Source organism: Diachasma alloeum, unplaced genomic scaffold, assembly GCF_001412515.2.
Source record: "Diachasma alloeum isolate Michigan unplaced genomic scaffold, Dall2.0 Dall_scaffold_00212, whole genome shotgun sequence".
Classification (NCBI taxonomy): Eukaryota; Metazoa; Arthropoda; class Insecta; order Hymenoptera; family Braconidae; genus Diachasma; species Diachasma alloeum.
Window position 1 is genome coordinate 836,125 of NW_021680377.1, and position 15,889 is coordinate 852,013.

The following is a 15,889-nucleotide window of genomic DNA, read 5'->3' on the forward strand; positions in this document are numbered from 1 at the left end:
GGGCAATTATTCGGAGCTTCGGATTTTTCGTGTTACGCTGTTAACAATTTTCGGCTGAATTTTCCGGGGAAAATCCGGGAAATTTTTATCACCTCTAATTGACAGGAAAATTCCAGGTCATGTTTGAACATGAAAAAAATTATTAAAAAAATATATAATATGGGCCGATTATTTAAATAAAAAAGAGTAAAGATTGATTCTGTATTTATTGACCCCTTGATGCCAATGACACCCTCTGAGGCGCCAGAAATGTCGAAATAAAAAATGTTCATTTTCACTTGGATTTTCAAGGGTCAGATTTGTTAACAATTTCATTTTTTATTTGGACAACGCATGCAAGCCGACGGACGAGGGTGGCTACAATAGATTCTGCAACCTCCTCCCCTTGTTGGGTAAAAATTTCAATCCTCCGCATACATGCGTCTCCCCTCCGCCCTCTCATGAAATGTCGATTTTAGGATATGAACCCGAATTCCCAAGACCTATCCAGTTCTGAACGGGAATTCCGGAATTCCGATAACGTAACTGACGCCACGCGATCACGAATTAATTTCCCTGACAAGTCCACGCATTAAGATTAGCCCCCGCGATAAAAATTCCAGAAATTGGTGAGGATTATGACTCAACTCGAGCCCAGGAAAACCGCAGATCCCAACCCCCTGTAATGGCGGACGAGTAGGACGGCGAATTGAGGAGGGGCGCGAGAGAGGAGAGCGAGGAGAGGGCGGTGGGTGGGAATGAGAGCATAAGTGTGAGCTACTACGTAACCCACGGGGGCCACTTTCCAAGTACCTTTACCTCTGCAGAGGCTCACGTACCCGCCATAAATCACACTGGCGTTTCTTGCCGCTGAGGTGAGAGGGGCGCGGGGCGGACTTGGAAGATGCTACGTTGTATTCGATTCACCACGTACAAACTCTCTCCTCTCACGGCGCCAGTCGATAGTGATATCCCGGTGGATAGCCGGTTTTCTATATTCCGAATACAAGTTAGTTTTTGGTGGTAAAAATACGTGTCGGAGTCGCAGCACGTTTTAGGGGATTTCAATATCTGAGGAAAATGTAATGTGGGTTTATCCCGGCATTTGTTGTGGGGAGTGATTGATTGAGGGGTGGGTAATGAATAAATTTATGGGCTACTGGTGGGATGCGGGAATAACAAGTGATGACGGGGGAGTCGACGTATTTAGATAATTAACGTTACGGTGAGGGTGCGGTGGGCTGAGGATGCGAGTGATTTTAATGAAATGAATTAGGGAGGGGGTGGTGATGAATCGAGTGATGTAGAAGGGGGAATGGCGGGGGAGGGGACGAGTGACTTGACTTCATGTGATGGCTTCACGATTTATCGAGGGATTTTTCGTTTTGGGAATTTTGCGATTTTTTGGTTCTCTTTTATTCGAACGATAATTGAAAGCGATACTCATAATACGATAATTTAATTTATTTTATTTTATAATGTAAAAAAATTGAATCGTCAGAGCGAATTAATCGGAATTAAGGAAATTCACAATTTTCATTCATTTTTTGATAAAATTTGGAATTTTCCAACTAATTGAGAAAAATTGTACGGATTCCATCCATTCTTCCATAAAATTTTAATTTTTCAATGATAAAATTCCTTAAAATTTCATGAGAACCATAAAAAAAATTGAAACCCTGTAAAATGAATAAAAAACAATATTAAATTCCCCACTTATAACGAATACAATCCCTTCAATACCCTCCACAGATATTCATCCAAACAACCATCAACTCCACTTGTTCCGGACACTCTGTCCTCTCCACTCCCCACCGGAATTACCGCGAATCGTCAGACTTTGCCAATAAAAAATCACCTGTTATTCTTAAACTCCGTAATCCAGCACTTGAGACTGAAACTCAGCCGAAACTATCCGTAGGCAGAGGGTGTACCAGTTGTTTCGACGACACACGAGCCCCACCGCAACCGAAAAGCCCGTCGCAAGTTTGTCTTTGGCATTACGCGAGTCTCTCCCCCCCCCCATCCTCAGCTCTCAGGACTATAAATTCAAGACGCAGTGGAGTCTCAGGGGCTCCTTAATATCACCAGCAGTTTACGAAACCCGCCCAGTTGCCCGTACCAGTTCCGGCTCTGGACTACCTTCCATCCTTTCCCACGAATTGAGTTGAGTGAGGGAGAGAGTACGGGGCCAAGCCACTGTACCCACATCTTACCCTCTAGCACGTTTTCCTTTACTTCCTCTTCCGCTTTTCTATATCTTGGCCCCATTTTCACGGTAGAGTCAAAACCCACCTTACTCTCGAGAGTTTGGCCTCGGTTCACCTGCAAAACGCTAACCTTCTGCACCCGTTCAACTTACCCGACCTCCCCCCCCCCCNCCCCCCCCCCCCCCCCGCCTCCTCCTGCCCTCTACGGTAAAGAAAATTTTCCACCGCATCTCTGCACTCGCTGCGGTACACCAGAATGTATGGACCCTTAAATACACCTCACTGGGTTTAATCGTCAAATGGAAAAGGGTGAATGAACATGGCGTTGTTATTATGCATGAAAAATTTATGGATTTGCAATTGTTGGGGTTCACCGCTGGAAATTTTTGCCTCAATTTTACGGTTGAGTTGTTCATAATTTTTTCAACTGTTCCACGGAAACTTCAGGGAATTCCGCAATTGAAAATTCATAATTTCGAGGAAATTCAATGGAAATTGTCAATTGCCGTTTAATCATTTCGGGGAAATTCGTGTAATTTTTTCATTCTGTTTTCAACTTTTCAATCATTTCGAGTGTTCCGAGTGTTTAAAAATATGTACGGTATTTTAATTAATTATTTAGTTAATTTAATGATCAAGACCTCCTCAGTTTCGTTTTGAGAAAACATTTGTGCTCAAATCACCCGAAAGCTTCAAATTAACGGAAATTTATGAGAGATCTTTTCTATATTCGTAAGCTTTGTGAATTCTCCTCCAGTCATTCTCCTATCAAAGTCGCTAAGTGGATTGGGAACAGTAATAGTCAGACAAATAAGCTGTCGGAAGTTCGTGAATTTCTGAGACCAGTTCAACATCGACGCGAGACTTACAAACAATTTTCTTACGAAAATACGTCTTTTCCCTTCGGTTTCAGAGGTATTTATGAAGAACTCGACTAAAGTTGGGTTCACTTATCTTGTTTTATTATTCCACTCCTGCTTTTGCAACGCTATTGCTTGGAATTGATTTAGGTTGAAATTTAAGGAGGTTAAGTTCATTCAAACTTCATGAAGTGGCGCAATAAAGTTCATAATTCACTCGACTATTTTTTATTCCATAATTTCTCTGCCATAACGCGTAAATTCGAAGTGAAACATTCCAAATATTTATTTTTCCTTCAATTTTACAAACAATTGAGAAATTATAATTTCCATTAAATGCGTGACTTCAAAATATTTATTTTAATTCTCGATAAATAGATCAGGACAACGAGTCAGACAATTATTTACTCCCGCCCAATCAAAGATTCTCAATTTTCCAATAGATAAATCATTACAAATCCAATAAATACTTCAACTCACTTAATCCCGGGATTTATTCCCGATGCCATAAATTAATCGTTTTTATCTTGCATCGGTGATAAATCCATGCGGAACAATACTTCCCCTTAAAACGCTTTTCAGTATTTGGCAGATTTAGCTGAGCCCCATATCCATTGGATTATCTTCAGAAAGACAGTGTACTTAAAATAGTTAAATCGGGGATACTGCCAGGGTGATATGAATCATCGAAAGAATCGGACGAAAAATAATGGGCAACACATAAAACCACTCTCCGGAGCATTGACCAGTCCTACAATCCATTCTCTACCTCTCCGGTGACTCCCGGTATTCAGCGCATACGGAACATTCCGTGCTATCGCATGAAAAAGCATCTCACTGTTTAACAATTCAGAGGGAACCGGTCGATATTGTGGGAGTTGAGGGGAGTTTCACGTACATTTCTTGGAAATTTGTATCTAGAGACAGTTTTTATCAATTAAATATAAAAATTTAAACAATTCCAATTATTCATATATAATCAACGATTGTTTAAAAAATAATAATTCCGTGCAAAATGTAATTTTAATGACGCTGAAAATTCCTGATTTAATTCTCAAATTTTTCTCCCGCAATTTAATTAACAAATTTGTAAAAGATACTAGAATATCCTCGACTCTTCGATTAGATCGCAAGTGTCTCCGCAATTAACCGCAAGATTCTCCCCCTAAAATATCAATTCTCCCAGTACAGTTGTTGAACAATGCAGCCAAAACACTTCAATGCATACTGTGCGCATTAAAGTCCGTAGGAAACAGCGCACATATTGCATCCAAAGTCACAAATATCTGCGGTCTTCGGTGGTTGTGGGTAAACAGTAGTGATACAAACACGGCAAAGAGAAGTACAGGCTGGCAGTCATTTGAACGGGCGCTCTGTTGAATGAGCTTTTCCCTTGTTATCTCGGTTTGGCATTTCGTCGATTTCGGTTCAAACGTACGTGGACAACCCCTGAATGCACGAGACGCACGACCGAGGGGTTTTCAGGATTGAGTAAACTACAATGAGTTTCAGCAGCGGGTAACACCAAGTGGATGGGGAGAATATTATTGTGCGAGGTTGCTGGGGTTTGCGGAGTCAAGGAAAACGTCGACCTATTGATCTCGCTGTGCAACGTGCACTCGCTGATCCTCGGTGACGGGGTGCTTGGCGCAGTGCTCGGGGCCAAGGGGGGAGGGCTTTCTTGGGGGTGGGGCGGTGCAACGATTATACTCTGATATTTTCCAATGTCCCGCGGGAAATAAACTCGCCGGAGGATATAGTGGGACGCCGGAACTGAGGAGGTATCGATTATTGATGGACTCGTTCGAGGAAAAATGATACCGAGGAATTGGGCACGGTGATAGGAATCTTATTAGGGGTTCTTGGGAATTTTTTTTCGCGGGGATCGGGGTGAAGATATTTTTTGGGGTAATTTACGGTGAACTTCTTGGGTATTTCTGTCGCGTTGGACGGAAAGTCATTCTTAATGTGAGACAGACCCGAAAATTTACCATTTAACATGACAATTTTGAGAATAAATGAAAAACTACGACGCGCTGGGTGAAAAAATACGGCTGACGAAATTAAAATATGGCGGAGTCCGCTGGAAAAATTACTGTTGAACATGTTACCACTGCGCCCCTCACTGACCCCACAAGTGCAGAAATAAGAAAATTTTTTTTTCACCCGGAGCCAAAGTGCCATATTTAGGCTTTTTTCGGGGGGAATTAATTTTAATTTTCAGGTCAATTATTCCTCGAAGATGCATCGCTACTTACACTGATAAAATATTCATGCCACAATATTAATTGAGAAATGTTAATAAAACTTACTCCACGTCCAACAGTTGGAAAGATCTAAACGAATTTCCGAACCCGAGTTTCCACTTTAAATGGAAAAATTCTTCTGCTGCTTCGAAAAAAATAAAACCCCCCGCATTAAATTCAACTCCGAGATAAATTATACCCCACCACTCGGCATGATCCACTGGAAACTACCGTGGCAATATTCAGATTAACGCCGTAAACTTTCAAATTTTCTCGGCAATATTCAACGAGTGCCGGTAACTCACGGAAAATGTATAGATATCGTCGTATTACGTCGACATAATGTCATATAAGCTCCCACCCCCCGTGGGGGGTGGCACAACGGGTGGAGATGCAACTGTGGATAGGTTGAGGATATTTCAGCGCATCGTAAACTCTATCTCCTCGTGAGTTTGTGCCTGGTATATCGCGATTGCCGCTGGAGGGCTTTCTTGCGCGTTGAATTGCAAATTGCCGAGGCCGGACGTTATACAGATACGATTGTCGGCGCCACCAGTATTTTCACTGCCGACGGTTTCCCCTGGGAATTGCGGCTGTCATTATCCACGGTATATGCATGACTTTTGGCACTTTTGCAACAGCAATGAAAATCCGTCATTCGGGGAGAGAAAAAACTGAAGGCAATTCGAAAATTTAAATGTGGAGAATTAATAATTTCATTAATTCACGTTTTAGGTTTATTTTTGAGAATTAATGGGAGTCAAAATATATTTTTTCTCCTTTAAGGGTCCAACATTATATTTATTATATTATTTAATAATTAAAAATAATAATAATAATGGTTATTAAATAATATAATAAATATAATTTTTGTGAAGGGAAAATAATTAGTTTCAATCATCAAATTTGTCAATGAAATTGTGCGAGAAGACTTATTGTTTTTTCAAACCTTCGTTGTTTATAAACCCGAAAAACATAATTTTATTTAATTCTCCGCACAAAAACCAATTTCCCGCAGCCAATTTCCAGCCAATAAACTCCTGCTGTCCTTCCAATCGAATAATTACAAAATTTTTCATCACGTAAAAGGACCCTCAATATCTTCCACCGAAGGTTTTGTAAATATTCCAGTGAATCGAGGCATGAATTCCCATTGAAAACTTTCATACTTCCACCCGCGTGACTCTCAATCCCTTTATGTTGAACGAGTGAATATAAATTTCACGATTTAAAAGGAGGCCAAATAATTCAAACGATATCGACACGAGTGCCACTGAGTACGGCTCATGATACGGTTGGGAAGTTGAGCGTATTGTTTCAGACCTTCCTATTATGGTGAGTTTCTCGGCTCCTCTCAATTCCACCTTAGCTTTTCACCACCACCGATCTATTCTATCTTTACTAAAAGCCCTCCCTTCGATGCTTTACTGTCTTTCATCTCCAACATCGAGCTGGCGCTTTCCACCAAGAGCGAAGCGATGGAACTCAATGACAAAGACACGCCCAGTCGAGGGCTCATCCGATTGAGCTCTACTGAGGCGTATCTAGTGTCAGGGCATTGGGGTATCTGTAGCCGAGGAGAAGGTCATATTCCTAAACAAACAAATCACGGAGGAGCTGGGATACAAGTACCTGGGATATTGTATTGAGTTACAGAGGAATATAAAATCGGGTTGTTAGCGAGGGAATTGTATCAAGAATTGGGCAGCCGATTGCACGGGAAAAAAAAATTTGAATTGAGTATGAAATATACTTGATTCATATATATTTTTTCGTCCTAAAAAATTGCCAGTTGTTTTTTTATTTCTTTTTAAATCGATTTTTTTAAATGTGAAAAGAACATTCTTGGTTTATTTTGAGGAATAGAGGCTATTCAGTTGATTTTTTTCTGATAAAATTGACGTGTTATTCATAAATAAAAGATTGATATTTTTATGAGGAGCATCTGCCGAAAAAAATATCAGGATTAAATAACGATATTTCGACAGTTCTGACCGTAATTAACTCTCAAAAATGGAACTAAATTATTCATCCATTGAATTTTATATTTTAGGTTTTTTCATTTATGTGTGATATTAGTAAGAGCTTGAGATTAAGCTTGAGGTGTTATTGAATTTTAATGGCATGAATTCTCCGTCCAAAGTGGTAATATTGAAAATGACAGCTAAATAAAATTCTTAAATTCTGGAATTTTAGCAATGAATTCATTGGAACACAGAAAATTATTTTATATGCAGAAAATTATTACAACTATTCGATTGGAAGGATACTAGGAGTTTATTAGCTGGAAATTGGCCCCTGGAAATTAGATTTTGTGTGGAGAATGAAATAAAATTAAATTTTTGGTGTTATTGAATTTTTATAACATGAATTTTCGTCGAATTAATTGATTTCTACTCAGATGTCTGAATGACTCACTCGAAGGTGCAGTGAGTGCCTAGGAATTTGTTCCTGACAGTGGAAATATTGCAGACCTACTGGTGAGAACGTCCACAGTTCGGTTCAAGTCACTATTCACTAGAAACTCATTTCGAAACAACAGAAAAAAAAACATACAGTGAAAAGCAGTTAAATTACAGCTGAATTAAACTTTAATTTCACACATTCCCTCAGGCGCTTATATGGAGGGGGGCCCCGACGGTTTACGAGCCAACTTATTTTTACGAACGTCGAGGCAACGTGTCAGAACGTTAATGGGCTTCAGCGTTAATGAATTTCCGAAAGTACCGGTTGTGCATTTAACGTCTCCGTTCGTATATTCTAGTCTTGAACAAACATGAAGGGTTTATGCTGGCCTAACTTTGTTATATGCTATCCGCAGGAAGATGGATGGGTTTACTCATAGTTTTTGTTAATTTTGGGAGAAATTGGATAGTGCAGATGGAGACGTCAATTCCGGAGTTTGCGAATTTGTGAATAATTGCTGGAAGGAGGGAGATTTTCTTCTTAATTAGGAATTATTGCTAGAGTAATTAATTTTTTAAATTGTGCACAAGCGAGGACCATAACCTCATCTTTTTAAACTAAATTTCAACAGTGTTGAAAACGCTTTATTTTTTTTAATCAATTTTTACTATTGAACGAAGAGAAATTACTCAAATTGTATAAATTTTGACTATGGTAAATTTTAATTTTTTCTTACGATTTAAAACTTTAGTTTATACTCTCGCGCCTCCTGCATTTTACTCGAGGAAATAGCAGGAATTACTATGTTAACTAGTAAAAACTCCAGCGGACGACGAGAGCGTCGATTGTTTTCAATTCTCGGAATCTCCTCCCTCCGTCGACCACGCAATGGCCCGGTTGGCGGATTCTATAATTCTAAAAAATTCAATCCTTCCTCTCCCCCCTCCCCTTTTTCAAAATGAATATACGTGGAGCAAAATTATTGATAATAATTTTCAAGGATGATAAAGAAGATTAAATATGGTTTTTCACTTCTTGAAAATTTAACTTCATGCTGCCATTTTCTACTATAACGACTCTCAATTTTTAATATGTTCAACAGTAATTTTTCCAACGAACTCCATCATATTTTAATTTTCTCAGCTGTATTTTTCATCCGGCACGTCGTAGTTTTTCATTTGTTCTCAAAATTACTATGTTAAATAGTATGGCCCTGCATTTTATTTCTGATATTAAGAACTACTATGTTCCCACACTGAAAAATAATTTTCTATTCTTTCGTGCGTTCTTCATAATTCTTCTGAATTCAATAATTTAATTCATAAACAAATATTAACCCTGTCATCGACTATCATAAAACTCCTCATTCTCAAAACCACCGCAAAATTCCAGAAATGATCAATTCGACTCAACTAAACTTCATCTACAAAATCCCAAAAAAATCCCGAAATATTCCATACAATCTCCCCCAACGATTCCCGCAACACCCATCAAATTATCATCTCATTCCAGTGCTGGTGCAATCCCAGAGGCACTCGGTGAAATCCAAATCAAGCAAGTTTGACTATGTTAAACTCCCTAAGATCCCTGGACGTTAGTAATCAGTGGTGTCGCAGCTGACTATGTTAATTGGTCAACTCAAGCACAATAATAGGATTAGGAGTTCTGTGGCACGAGCACTTGGAATTCAACTTGGCACATGGTTACCACTAAACTCCTTCGGATAATATCAGCAGTGTGTACATGGGGCGCAAGTTGCTGAGCCTAAATCCCCGGGTCATACGACTAATTGTGTGCAAGACGCGTGAATTATTTGTTGTAATTATTCGACTTTTGGGGTTAAAAATGCATCATTCCACTCTGGATGGTCCCAGGGGACGCGGGAGGATGGTTTCTTCATCTAGAATTCCGCATAATAATGCATGAAAGCCAAACACCACAATTTCAGCCTCAACATTTCCATTTTGGATCAATTAAATTGTTTATTTTACTCGGAATTAACGAATTAATAACTCATATGATGAAAATATTATAAATACATGCGTTCATTAATCTCCAATAATATGGGATTATTATTGTATAATAAAACTGTTGAAATAAAAAAATGTAAAGAGTTGAGTTAAAATTAGAATCTTTTAGGTAAAAAACTGTGAAATGGCTGTGATTTTTGCTGAAATTATTGCATTTTTCGGGGCAATTTTGAAGCTTAGGACTTAAAAATACATCATTCCACCCCGGATGATCCCAGGGGAAGCAGAATGATGGTTTCTTCATCTAGAATGCAGCATAATAATGCATGAAGCCTAGACACCCGGGTTTTAACCCCAACATTTCCGTTTTCCATTCGGTCAGGATGCTGCGTCTGAGGCGGTATTCTTGTAGTCTCATTTAAATATATATTCGGCTGGGCTTTCATCTTCTCGCTATATCTCTTCAGGTTACACACGTAATCCCCTGGCTCGACATGCCCCCCCCCCCTCCCACCGACGTCTAATACCGACTTGAGAGCTTTTCTTTTTCCTTCCCTCGCGATAGGGGGAGAAAGAAGGTGACGAAGGTATCCTGGAAACTACGGGGGCTTCAGTCCTTCTTAAGAGGGAGATAAGTCAAAGCCGTGGATTCGAAATAAAGTTTATGGGGGTGGGACACCGGCGGGCGAATCTCTCATATAGAGGGCGAGTGTTTTACACACTTGCACGTTTTCAGATTTACAGCGACAGGTATTGCTGATATCGTCTTGCATATTCTTGTGCAGCGGGGAATGATTCAGTTCGTTTTAGGAAAAATATTACATTGGAAAGTGTGGGGAGAGTCAATGTACTTGCGGGTTTGCCTGTTCAATTTTTTTTCATTGGAGGACTTCGTGGGAATTTTACAATGCAAATTTTACGATTTTTTATTATTTTTTTTTGCGGCGACGAGCTCACGAAAAAAGTATAGGAAAATTTATTTATTCATTCTGTTCTCTATACCGGAAAAATTATTATCCAATATCTCCCTTCGCGGTACATAAGATTATTCATAAAATTTGTAAATTAAATTCCGTGGGAAAAAGTTGAGTAAAATGATGAATATTTGGCGTTATTAAAATTATATTTTGCGCAGAATTATGATTTTTTTAACAGTGGATAATTGATTGTTTATAATTTTAAAAATTGCAATATTTTAATTATTTCATTAATCTTCCTCTAAAACTCAATTTTCTAATTTTTCTTCAGACTTTTAAAATGTTTTCTAACGGTGCAATATTGAGATTTAAATTCAGAACTGGAAATTCAAATGATAAAATGATTGTAAAATATTTTTATCGGAAACTTGGGGTCAAATAAAAGCTCTGAGGTTCGACTACAAGAATAGAAAAACGTGTACATAAATAGAAAAAGATAGTCAATATACTTGGATACCCTTAATTGTTTTTAATACCTATGATTTTTTATGGAATAATTGAATTAAATTTTCAATAGCGAAATTCCTCAAAATTCAGTGAAAATGAAAAAAATTGTAATGCTTGCTCGCAATAATTCTCAATCGCCCAAAATAATCTACCGACATTCTCCCCCAAATTATGTTCTCCCGATACCCCAACTCGAGCACAGTTATTATCCCTCCCCCAAGTATTTCATAAATACACTCCAATATCTCGAGTCGTAAAAAGAAAAAATAGCTCTCGGTTGAAGTGGTCGCGGACAACTCGAAATGATTCCCATGTTGGAGTTTAAAAAGTGGAGCAACTATTTGCTGGCAGTTGAATAAAGAATGGACCCAAGGAATTATTGACTTCAACCCAATATCGGCTTTTCCAATGCCAGCAAAAATACGTATCACTTAGAGTTTCTCGTAAATTGAAAACAACCGACCAAGTTTGAAGCTTAAATGGATGATAGTTCGCAGGAGTTTTTACTCAGGACTTGTTTTTTAATTTATCTGGATTTCTTTTTCCCACAGAGTTGAAATCTCCCGGGGGGCGGGGGTGACAGTGACGGGGACTTCAATGAAATCTTCATCCAGCATTTTCTTTGTTTGAGACGCTACTGTGAGAATGTCTGGTCTGATTTGCATGCCATCAAAGCAATTTCCGGCTGGTAAAGACCGAAATGACTAGGAAATGGTGGTTGTCGAACAGTTGTCAGCATCGAGATTTTTCTGTTCTCGTTTCTCGATTTTTTTTTCAGCTCTTCTGTTCGATCTCGAACTATGCCAAGGGCTTCGGATGTTTGACCCATATACGTGTTCAATCCTCATTTTTTTCTTGGGAATTGGGGAATTATTTTGATGATGAAAGATGTTGAGGGTAGATGCGCCCAGAGAATTGATTATTTAATCCGAATAAAGGATTTGTTTCGAATTGAAAGAATTATATTTCATGTAATTAAACATTTTAGTTAAAAAAATGAGTTTAGGGATTTCATGAATAGAATGACTAGGGAAAAGTAGAATAATGCAGAAAAACTCCGCAAAAATACTGCGATTTTTACTGAAAAATTTTCTGGGCTAATTTTGAATGCAAATTCGTCTTTGAAATTACTCATTTGGATTTTTCCATGAAATTTTCTAGTTAATTATCCAATTAAGGAATTCATTCCCCCAATTATTGAATCCCTGAGAAATTAATTATTTAGTCTGAATAAAGAATTTATTTTAAATGAATGAATCGGTAATTTCATATAATTAAATATTTTAATTTCTAAAAAATCCATGAACCAATTTCACGCAAAAATATTGTGATTTTTACTGAAGTCCTTTCGCGACTAATTTTCAAAACAAATTCTCCTTTAAAATTACTCCATTGACATCTCCTCATAAAATTTTCCAGTTAATTATCCAATTAAGGACTCAATCCCACCCAATTATCGAATCCCTCCGCAATGAGTCAAAGGAAAAAAACTAAAACACGAAATATCGGCAAAATGTCGAGCACCAGAATGTCAATTTTTCCGTTCTCATTCCCATCTCCTTTTTCCTCCCCTCATTCGATGCCAAACTATGCCAATGACTTTGAATGTTTGACCCATATGCATATGGAATCCTCGTTTTTTCACATTAATTGCAGAATTACCATGCCCAGAGAAATTGATTATTTAATCTAAATGAAGAATTTATTTTAAATGAATGAATCGTTAATTTGTCATAATTAGACATTTTAATTGGCAAAAATCCATAAATTCATCAATTTCACACACAAATATTATGATTTTTACTGAAGTACTTTCACGACTAATTTTCAATACAAGTTCTCCTTCACAATTCCTCGCAAAAAATCTAAAATACAAAATATCGGCAAAATGTCGAGTATCAGAATATCAATTTTTCTGTTCTCATTCAGATCTCTTTTTCCCTCCCCTCTCTCACCGCCAAACTATGCCAATGACTTCGAATGTCTGACCCACATGCATGTCCAACCTCTCATTTTTTCTTATGCCCGCGGTGAAATCCCAGGGATTGCCCATCAGAGATTGGAAAAGTATCGAAGTATTTCGGCAGCCAATAAGTCATTCCAGAAATTCCCCATTCATGTTCCCTATATTTCCCTCTCCCAACCCTTTTTTCCCGATTGTACGAGTTGATCTGGGGAATGGGAACGTGAGAATTTTTTCGGTAACTCCGCGCTGAACATCCAAGGCATTATAAATTGTAATGAGGTTCCTGGAATAAGAGGAATTCAAACTGTCTTTCTGAAGAAGAAGAAGAAGAAGAAAAAATTGAAAACTTTCATTCACGTTAACTTATTCCACTTCCTCCATCAATAATATCCCCTGAATTTCATTCCCCAATACCAAAGTTTCCCCAGTGGAATCGAACAGCTCCGAGACAATTCAATCTAATAAAACTAGAATGTTTTTGACAAAAATTGTCGTTTGATGGGACCCTTTCACCTTCCCTTGAATGCCAATTGACTCCATCGTTATTCAGCATTTCCCCCTGTTAATATTTGACGATAAAAATGTAAAACGTAGTTCATATGCATGAGTGACTGGTTTTAATGAATTTTTTCCCCGTCAGTCGTACGTGGAAATTCATTGAAATTTCCACTTGCAAAACATCACTCAAATAAACATGAAACCAGCCTCGATTACTGTTAATAAAGTAATGGAAGGCACGGTGTAAATGCTCATGTTTGCTTAACAAACGTCAGGATGTTTTTAGCCTCGTATGGAAGCATTGTTTTGTGGAAAATTGCAATTTCATGCGCGAGTGATTTCAAATTGTGTAATTCGTATGAATGTCCATTTTCTGAATTGAAATTCAGCTCGAGTGGAAATTAATAGTTTTTTTTAAATACGCGGAAATGTTTTCTCGATGCAAATGAAGACTTCATGAGTTCTAGATGAATAATTCTTCGCTTGAATTTCATAAATTATTTATTTCGCTGAATTAAAGGATTCTCATTGAAATAAACATGAGCTTATTAATTTAAAAACAAAAGCCCATATGACCCCCATGACCCTTAATCTGACCCTTGTGACCCTTATTTGAATCCTTAATCTGATCCTCATTATAACCCTCGTGACCCTCACGACCCTTGCGACCCTTAATTTCGGAGTCTTAATTTTTATCACCAAAAGTCGATTTGGATTTTTATAATACAAAGAAAAACGAATAATCCTTCACTCAGAATAAATTTTCACTGTAAAAAACCTGAGTTTATCGATTTAAAAATGCTTTATTCGACTCAAACACGTCATTTCTCTGAGTGCACTCAATCATAATTGAAAACTTAAACAATAAAGAGTGGATACGGAAATTGTGAGAGGCACAACAATGAGTGTTGGTTTTGCCTACACGTGAGAGCCAACCAATTGGCACAATGCCAATTCCTCTAAAGCGAGAAAAACTGCTCGTGGTTTTCATGGACCAAGGCCCCCCTTTCCGTTCAAGTCGAGGAGCCCCTGATCGAGTACTCTTTCCCACCGATAAATCACTGGTTAACATTTACGTCCCTTTTTCTCCCTTCCACTTTTTAAATACTTTTATTTCCCCTCGTCCCGAACTTTACCGAGTTACTCAACTTGGAAAATTTCAAATGTCCCGAAAAAAAGAGACCCAGTTTTTTTTTCAGCACCTTGATGGATCGACAATGCTGGCTCTTAAACCCGAAGCCCAGGGTAATTAACGTCCATTACAGTAGCGTTGACTTCCCTCACGTTTGACTGGAGAATTTTCCACTCGAAGGGGTTTTTTCGCGTTTTATTCCCTTTGGTGATGCTTTTTTTGTCAACTATCGCGTCAAGTTTACTGTTCCAACGATCTCAACGGGTGAATTACCAATTATGTGCGTCAAAGAATTTTTCTGAGGATCAAGTCCACTGAGAGTCGTTTGAGGCATTAGGGCTCCTTTATTTTTCATCGATTGGAATTTTTTTTCGAGCCTCTCATTAAGGTTTATGGAGGGGTTGTTTTTTTGTTCAGCGATTTATGGGGAGACTTCTTTTTTCTATCACTTTTCTTCTGACGGACGACAGTCGGGGGATTATTAAGCTCTATTGATGCGATGAGAGCGCGAAATACGGGATTCGGTGAATGTGTGGTGATGGAGATGATGGGAGGTGATATCATATTCAGTGGAGATTTGCATTTCGAGTCAATTTGAGACTGACTATTTGAGAAGAGGGCGGAGGGTTGAGTAGGTCTTGGGGGAATTCGATGGAACGGAGATTTTATTCGGTTAGATGAACTAGAATTTTTTTTAGTGTTGGTTGCAATGACACGTTTTTTATAGTTTCAAGAGCGAAAATGGACGTTTACGCGATTGCGATAGTTTTTCATTAAATTGAGTCATTAAAAAATGTTATTTACTGATAGAAAAAAAAATTGAAAACTTGAAATTTCGCAATTTTAAACAACAGAAAGATGATAATTCGTCAATTTACTTGAATATTTAATAAAAAAAATAAACACTCAGGGGAAAATTACTCTGAATTTTCAATTAATTAATATTTCAAGAATATATTGCCCAGAATATTCTCCATTTCTATTAATTTTTATGAAATAATTTACTAAAATTTACAGTTTTCAGTAAATTTTGAATTTTCAAAAAAAAAAATTCCTTGAAATTCCAGTGAAAAATTTTTAAGTCTCAACCAAGTGCAAAATTTCACAGCAAAAAAAATTGAGATGCTTTTCAATTCACGTCATAAAAGTCTGCTGAATGATGCACCCGTGACATTCTCCAATTTCAATTTTCGAACTG

General features: G+C 38.0%; 1 protein-coding gene across 1 annotated transcript in view; it reads left to right on the top strand.

The window, feature by feature from the left end:
• Nucleotides 1–15,889, top strand: part of LOC107036915 (neuroligin-4, X-linked) — a 79,551-nt gene that overhangs the window by 39,635 nt on the left and 24,027 nt on the right. The window lies entirely within an intron of this gene.